This window comes from Puma concolor, chromosome B4 (assembly GCF_028749965.1).
Source record: "Puma concolor isolate L17-30 chromosome B4, mPumCon1.1.hap2, whole genome shotgun sequence".
Classification (NCBI taxonomy): Eukaryota; Metazoa; Chordata; class Mammalia; order Carnivora; family Felidae; genus Puma; species Puma concolor.
This window is the reverse complement of record NC_141673.1, coordinates 36,257,740-36,266,002: the sequence shown is the minus strand read 5'-3', so window position 1 is coordinate 36,266,002 and position 8,263 is coordinate 36,257,740. Positions and strand designations below refer to the sequence as shown.

Here is an 8,263-nt window from a genome sequence, read left to right as displayed (position 1 = left end):
CTTTTCACGGGGAACATTTCTAACAAGATTGCATCATTTGGGTGTGTGCAAACTGAAATACCTAATTACCCATGAAATGAGAAAGTTATGATTCTTAACTAGGCCTCTTTTCTCACCAAGACGCTTTCTCAGGTCTTCAGCAGAAATCAGTAACTTCCGTTACATCTGTAACACTGGCTATACCAGTGGCTCTCAAACTTGAGCACCTGGAGAGCTTGTGAAAACACAGAAGGCAGGAGCCCTACTGCAGGAATAACTGTTTTAGTAGATGAAAGGTCAAGCCAGGTGATTTGAATATCTCACAGTTCTCCGGTGATGCTGATAAGTAGCTTTGAGGACCATTGATTTATATACCTTGTGTGGCTTCTAGAGTCTTGTTTTTTTTCTCTCTTTAGACCTGAAGGTGCCTGCCTCTGAACCTACTGGTTTGGAATTTCTTCATATTTCCATCTTTAGGATGAACGGAAATCTGAGCAGGAGGGGTACACCAATCCAGTCCTTATGAAGTCAACGGTAGGTTCATCACATTTCTAAATTTCATTGAATGGTTCCTATTTCAAAGATAACTTTAAAATTTTTAATTGATTTCAGGGGTACCAGCCTTCTTCCTTTACAGTCATCTTAGTGTCTTTTATTTTGTTTCAAGTCAGTGTTCTAGTACAACTCCTGCCTCTATTCTCTTCTCATAGATTCTGCAAGTTCTACCCAAATTTTCCAAAACACTGCTTTGCTAGGACCACTCCTTCCTGAGAGATTTAGTGAAATACCATATAAGAATGTTTTAAAAATTTTAATGTATCATTTAAGTTGTTATTATGCTTACATTCTTGTGATTGTTCCCAATGCCTAGAATATTTCCCAGCTATTGACCTATAAGCTTGGAAAGTAGCCTTCCCCACCCCCCCCCACCCCAAATGTGCTTTCTCCTTTATCTTTCAAATCTCATAGTCATTGCTCAGATTCTCCACCACCCTCACATCCATGCCAAGGAATTTCATTTATTACTTGTTGACAGCAGAACTCAGGTTTGGGAATGTGGGCGAAGAACAAACCTCCAAATCCTAACTATGAAATTTAAGTCTCCCTACATTTTGCTTTTTACCTTTTAAATTCTTTCCCGGTTTCTAGAGAGGCTGGGTTTGTGTTCTCTACCGGACACACTTCTAAATCATTGTACATCACATTTCTGCTGCCTTAAGTTTACTCTTGAATTTTCCTTAATTTGCCTAAGTTCCACCCTTCACTTAAAGTGGAAATTTTGTACAATTCTCTACCCTATAGACCCTATGGGGTTTTTCTTGAGCCTCCCCAAACCCTAAAATGTCTTTGTCCACAGCTATGCTGTGATCTCCTTGCACAATCCTTCAGGATTTAGCTTTTTAAATGTTTCTTTTCTTTGCACCCAGTAGTGTGAAACTATGGACACTATGCAAGTTAAAATATCTGTGAGTGCTATTGTAGTAGATGTGCCTTTATGAATAATGTTTGGTGATCATTTTTTAACAAGTATCTTAGGAAAATAAAACAGCAATGATGCACCATGTTATTGAAACACACAAACAAAATTTGGGGTTCTTGTATTTAAAGTTAGAGCTTAGTAATTTTGCTGTGGTAATTTTGAAATGGAAGAAGTCTAAAAGAGAATGGACAGTGCCAATATCCTTTCATCATCTCAGGAGAATAAATTAACATTAATGTGGTCTGACCATCCTGATATCGAGCTGGTAATGTATGACACAGGCATGATATGTTAGCACAAATTCCTCATGACCTTCTCAGACTAATGAAGGAATTACAAATTCTGAATATATCCCTTGAAATGTTTTGTAATACAATGAAGAGTTTCACTTGAGGTGTGCCTATGGTTTTTCCTATTCTATCTCCTCAATTTTGATTGGGGGACTCCTAATTCTATTTAAATAGCAGTTACATATCATTTTTAGTGTTTACATTCTTAAATACATATCATTAGAACCCTAAAAAATACATATTTGCTTAATTTTAAACCCATAAATAAAATTTAAGATCTGAATGAACTCTGTTTTCTTTCTCAATTTTGCATCTATCCTTTTTTTTTTTTTTTTTTTTTTTTTTTTTTTTTCAATTTAGGCTTGACCCCTTCTGGTTTTCATTAGTATTTTCACTATAAAATTTCTCTCTTTTTGCTTATGGTAAGAATGAGGTGGTTGTTTAAATGTGGATGATTGTTTTACTACCCTTACCTCATTAAAATGTAATGAGCTACAAGAGAAGAAGTGGATGAAAGAAAAACCAGACAATGCTCTCATAGTGTATTTTGGGAGGTATCCATGTTGGCAAATGGTTTAAGTAGTTTGATTGGCTGGTCAAATTAGTTGGCCAAAGAAAGAAGCAATTTTCAGAAAGTGTTGGTTTGAATCATTTTTCTTGGTAGTCAAACCCCAATGCAAAGCTACAAAATACCAAGTCCAATCTCTATGGATGTGGCAAATACAGTAATGTATATGATCAGTGTAACATTCAGGAATATGTGATTGGTGTGGCAGCATAACCATATTTAGGGATTTCCTTTTATATGTCAGAGGAAGTAAGAAAATGAATTGTTAGCTCTCTCATGCTCTTGTTCTCATGCTCGCTCACTCTCTCAAAAACATTCAGTATTGTGTATGAAAAGACTGAAACTTTGGAACCAACTGGCATGATCAGTCTGAATTATTGGCCTGATGTTCATTCTTCCTGAATATTGCGCATTCTGAAGGAGTATGTGCCACTCTTAATCAAAGCTCTTGGTCCCAAAGGGACTCAGAAAATGACAAAAATGGTACAAATTTGCCTCATGACCCAGCATTTTAGAACCTCCTCTTCTCTTAAACTCAGCCATAAGCAGGAACTATATAAGATATTCCACAATTCTGCATTTCCTTAGATACAAATAGAAATACTTAAAGTTTTCATGATTGTTTGAGATGTGTTTGAAAATCTAAGTAGACTATAACGTATCAGTGTGACTTGTTTAACCAACTGTGTCCTTTGAGCCCTGTCCATCCCATTCACCATGACTAACTTCTTTGCACGAGTTGGTAGGCACTGTATAAAAGAAATGTCCAACGCATGACCAGTGTTCTTGGACTCAACTCTGTAGCATCTTTTATATGTAGTTCTGACGTGTTCAGAACTAGCTTACTAGATTCACTGACACCTGCAAGGTGGTATTGGTTCAAGTTCAAACAAGGTACCAGCAAGCTCATTTCCTATATATCCTTTCTGAGTAATTTTGTAGTCTGTACCACAATGTCTAGTTTTTTCTATATGGCAGCCATGCTGTCTATTGTATAAATATAGGGAAGAAGAAAACCAGAGGAAAATGGTGGAAAGAGTACAGGAAAGAAGAAAAACAGAGGATTTTTAGGATTTTTAGGATTTTAGGATAATAGGACTCTAAGGCTTTCCTTTTGTCCTTTTTATGAATCCATTCCATTTAACTGTAAAATGAATGCATCAAATATATCGATATGATTTATTTACCTTCATATGTTATATGCTTTGTTAACCTATAAGGATAAACACACAGTAAATATTCACAATACACTTGCTTATTTTTCCAAGTGACCTTCATTAGAAGGATGAAGTATTTTTTTTTTAATTTTTTTTTTAACGTTTATTTATTTTTTAGACAGAGAGAGACAGAGCATGAACGGGGGAGGGTCTGAGAGAGAGGGAGACACAGAATCGGAAACAGGCTCCAGGCTCTGGGCTGTCAGCACAGAGCCCGACGCGGGGCTCGAACTCACGGACCGCGAGATCATGACCTGAGCTGAAGTCAGAGGCTTAACCGACTGAGCCACCCAGGTGCCCCAGAAGGATGAAGTATTAATCTATTAGTACAGAAAATGTTTTCCAAGGGATATATCTAAAAATTTACTTAGAAAAAAAAGAATAAATTGACTCATTGCCCTGGCATAAGGTTTGACTAAGTAGCTTAATCATGGGAGTACATATTCTAAACTTCCAGATCAATAAGGTACCCACGCGAATCTGATTCCTTGCTTGGGCCCATAATTCTTTACCTCCTACCTTTGTCCCTTCTCCATTTGTACTAGTCCTCAGGCTATCATGACAAAATACCATAGACTGGATAGACAAACAAGATACTTGTTTGTCACAGTTCTAGAGGCTAGAAGTCCAAGACAAAGATTCTGGCCCATTTGGTTTTTGGAGATGTCTCTCTTCCTGACTTGCAGAGGGTCAACTTTTCTCTGTGAACTCACATGGCTCTTTCTTGGAGTAACTTTGGGGGGACAAAGAGAGAGACTGCGTGCACGCACAAAAGATTCCAGGTACACCTTTTAAGGTCACTAATCTTATTAAATGACCTCACTTAACCTTCATTATTTCCTTAGAAGCACCGTTGCTGAAATTAACCACACTGGCAATTAGGACTTCAATGTATAAATTTTGGGGGGACATAAATCTTCAGTCTATAACAACTTTTGTATTTCCACTTTCCTGGATAATAGGTCTTCCTTTTATGCTTCCTTTTATATGACACTTTGCAGTGATACATGGTATGTTTGTTTCTTCCTTCTTTTTAGTGTTTCCACTGTTGAATTGTACCAGGCAGCAACTCACACTCCAAATGTACAGGTGTTGCTTTAGATGGCAACTTCAATACCCCTAATATTCTAGGAGCCTAATCTCACTTTTTTATAGAATTCTTTTTTTTTTTTTCCTATTCCTCATTTTTCTGTGGTTGGAGAGAGAGGGTATGTGTATGGTTGTGGCAGGAAGAAAAATGGATGTGTCTTCACCTCCAAGATGTCCAGGTCCCAAGAACATGTGGCTATGCTACGTTAAATGGCAAGGAATTAAACTCCAGATTAATTAAGGTTGTATATAGTCTGACTTTTAAGTTCAACAGATTAACTGAATTTTCTGACTGGGACCAGTGTAATCACAAGATCCCTTTAAAGTAGAAGAAGGCGATAGAAGGGAAGGTCAGAGTCAGAGATATGAAAATGCTCTGCTGTGGGCATTATAGAAGGCAGAAGGGCCACAGAAGTGTAGGTGACTTCCAGAAGGTGGAAAAGGCAAGGGAAGTGATTATCCTTTAATGCCTCTAGAAGGAATGCAGCCCTGTCCAGATCTTTGTTTTAGCCTGGTGAGACTTCTTTCAGATTTCTAGATATGCAGAATAAATTACTTGTTTTTTTAAAAAATGTTTATTCAGTTTTTGAGAGAGAGTGAAAGATGAGGGAGAGAGAAAAAGAGAATCCCAAGCAGGCTCCGCACTGTAAGCATAGAGCCTGATGCAGGGCTCAATCCCACAAACCATGAGATCATGACCTAAGCTGAAATCGAGAGTAGGACACAGGGGTGCTTGGATGGCTCAGTTGGGTAAGTGTCAGACTCTTGATTTTGGCTCAGGTCATGATCTCAGGGTTTGTGAGTTCAAGCCCTACAGTGGGCTGTCTGTGTAGAGCCTGCTTGGGATTCTTTCTCTCTGTCTCGCTCTCAAAAATAAACTTATAAAAAACTTTTAAAAAAGAGTAGGGTGCTTAACTAACTGAGTCACCCAGGCACTCCAGTTATTTGTTACTTTAAGCCATTAAATTCGTAGTTATTTATTTTTTTTTTTTCCTACAGGCATAATAGGAAATGAATACCGTGGAAAACCTAGCAAGCCAATAAAGATAGTTGCTAAATGATCAGGGCCCTGAATTACTATAAATCTGGATAGGAGTAGCTTCTCAATACACAGAACTTTCCAGAAATCTCTCTCTCTTGAGAGCCATATCCCATCCTATAAAGTAACCAGTGTTATTTTTAAGTCTTATTCCTGGTTGTTGATTATCCCTGGTGGCCAGTAGAATTCATTTTCTGCTTCCCAGATGTTCCTTGCTGTTTGGTTCAATATGTGACATATATTACAATAATATGTAATTATTGCTTTAGTTGAGAATTTCTTTTGTGTAGTTTTTTTTTAAAGTTTATTTTTGAGAGACAGAGACAGAGTGTGTGTGTGGGGGGAGGGATAGAGAGAGAGAGAGAGAGAGAGAGAGAATCAGAAGCAGGCTCCAGGCTCTGTGTTGACAGCCTGACGCAAGGCTGGAACTCACAAACCTCAAGATCATGACCTGAACCGAAGTTGGACAATTAACTGCCTGAGCCACCCAGGCCCCTGTCTTGCATGTAGTTCTGGGACTGTCCTCTTGACAATAACTTGGGGTGCTCTACCCAAGACTTCTCAAATTAGTATTTCTGGGATTGGGACTCTGGTATCAACATACTTAATCAGAATTTCAAGTGCTTTTAATATATACTAACATTTGAGGTCACTTGTTCTAACTTACCACCCTATGTATGAAAAGAGTTTTCACAGATTTCTTAGATGCTAAAATATTATTTTTTTGCTTTTTAAAAATGTTTTTTAGTGTAGAGAGAGAGTGTGTGCAAGAGGCGGGTGGTGTCAGAGAGAGAGAGAGAGAGAGAGAGAGAGAGAGGATGGGGGCGGGGGTGGACACAGGATCCAAGCAGGCTCTGCATTGTCAGCTCAGAGCCCGGTGCGGGGCTTGAACTCAAGAACTGTGAGATCATGACCTGAGCCAAAGTCAGATGCTTAAATGACTCAGCCATCCAGGTGCCCCTATGCTAAAATATTATATTTAACACTAAAATAATTCCACACAGATAGGTACCAAGAAACAAAAAGTATTTACTTGTAACTTCCAAATGATAGTAAACTAGTAACTATATGTTTTTAAAACTCCATCAAGCTTGTATCTTTACACAATGTCTCCCACATAACCTGCCTAATAGCAGGTTTTTCTCCTTTTCAAGAAAGCCAACAATTTTCACATTTGCCTTGGGGTTCATTTATATTTTTATTGTTGTGTTTAATTATCATCATCATCATCATCATCATCATCATCATGTCATTCCTATACTTCTTTTTTGGAATATAGGCCTCAAAAATATAATGTGAGTCTCAATAGTTTGCAATATATTTTATGGTTAAGGATATATAGTTTCTTAGTCCAGGGGGCCACAGACCATGGCCCACTGCTTGTTTTTGTAAATAAAGCTTTATCGAAACACAGCCACATTCATTCATTTATGTATTGCCTTTGGCAGCTTTATTGCCATAACCACACAATCAATTTGTTGTGACAAATATCTTAGGACCCCAAAAGCCTAAAGTATTTACTACCTGGACCTTTACAGAAAAAGCTTGCCAAACTCTGCAGTAGCCCATTATCATTTTCTCTCTCTAAAATTTATTTCCTGTGTAAATTTTTTACGCCTAAATTGGTGATTTGGTTTTGTCTTTTTGGATTCTAGGGCTTACTGTGTTTCATATTTTGATAATTCTAGGATTGCAAGGTGGTTTAGCAAAGTAAAGTTTGAATTTGATAGAAAGGAATTCTTGACTCTGCTATTCAGAGGCTCTGTGAGGTTCAGATTCTCTGAACATTAGTTCTTTCATCTATTACTCATTGAGTTAATGCATAGGAAATGTTTAGCATATTCCCTTTGCACATGGTTTTTCTCTGTGACTTTGTAAAATTATCATTTGCTAAGAAGATCCCTGGATTATTGGCTAGTGGTTTAACAAAAGATCACAGGGAATTGGAATAAAGTTTATTGCTCACAGATCCATGGTATGTCTTGAGGGGCCACATGAAGAGGTCAAGGCAGGGTACAGTCAGAGAGTATAGCAGGACCTGGGTCATAGGGCTTCATTGAGGTCTGTTGGCAGAAAGAATGCTTTGGGGTTCCCAGACTAAGGCCAGATTGGTCAATTCATTCCAAATAGAGTTGGGTTTTGATAAGCCTCATGGGAATCCTATTTAAGGGGCATACAAAGGGAACCCTGGCAGGTGGAGGAAACTCTATCACACAGGTCACTGGAGAATCCAAACCAGGAACTTATATTTACTTTTGGCTCTGAAGGCTGTTATCTAGGTCACATTCTCTATGGAGGGGCTGTTGTCCATTCAAGACCCCTGCGGGACCCCAGCCATGCAAAATGTGGTTGAGGCAGTAATATTATAGAGTAGTTTAGTTAAACACGGTGTTTACTTTCACTATTTTGAATGATTTATTGTGTCAAAGTGAAAATAAAGTGCATAATATTGTGACAAGCCTACCTTTAAAATGATAGTTTTTTTTTATATATATTTACCTTGGAATCCATGTATATGCTTAGTATCTTCTATATTACAAACATACTAATATCTTTGCTCCTGATGTCAGTTTTACTACATGCTGTGAACTTATACAAATT

The 8,263-nt window shown here is 37.8% G+C and overlaps 1 long non-coding RNA gene across 1 annotated transcript in view; it reads left to right on the top strand.

The window, feature by feature from the left end:
* The first annotated feature begins 393 nt into the window (after window positions 1-393).
* Window positions 394-8,263, top strand: part of LOC147579014 (uncharacterized) — a 236,871-nt gene continuing 229,001 nt past the window's right edge. The window contains exon 1 of the long non-coding RNA XR_015253119.1: window positions 394-513. This is a non-coding gene — a long non-coding RNA (uncharacterized LOC147579014). The remainder of the gene's footprint in view (window positions 514-8,263) is intronic.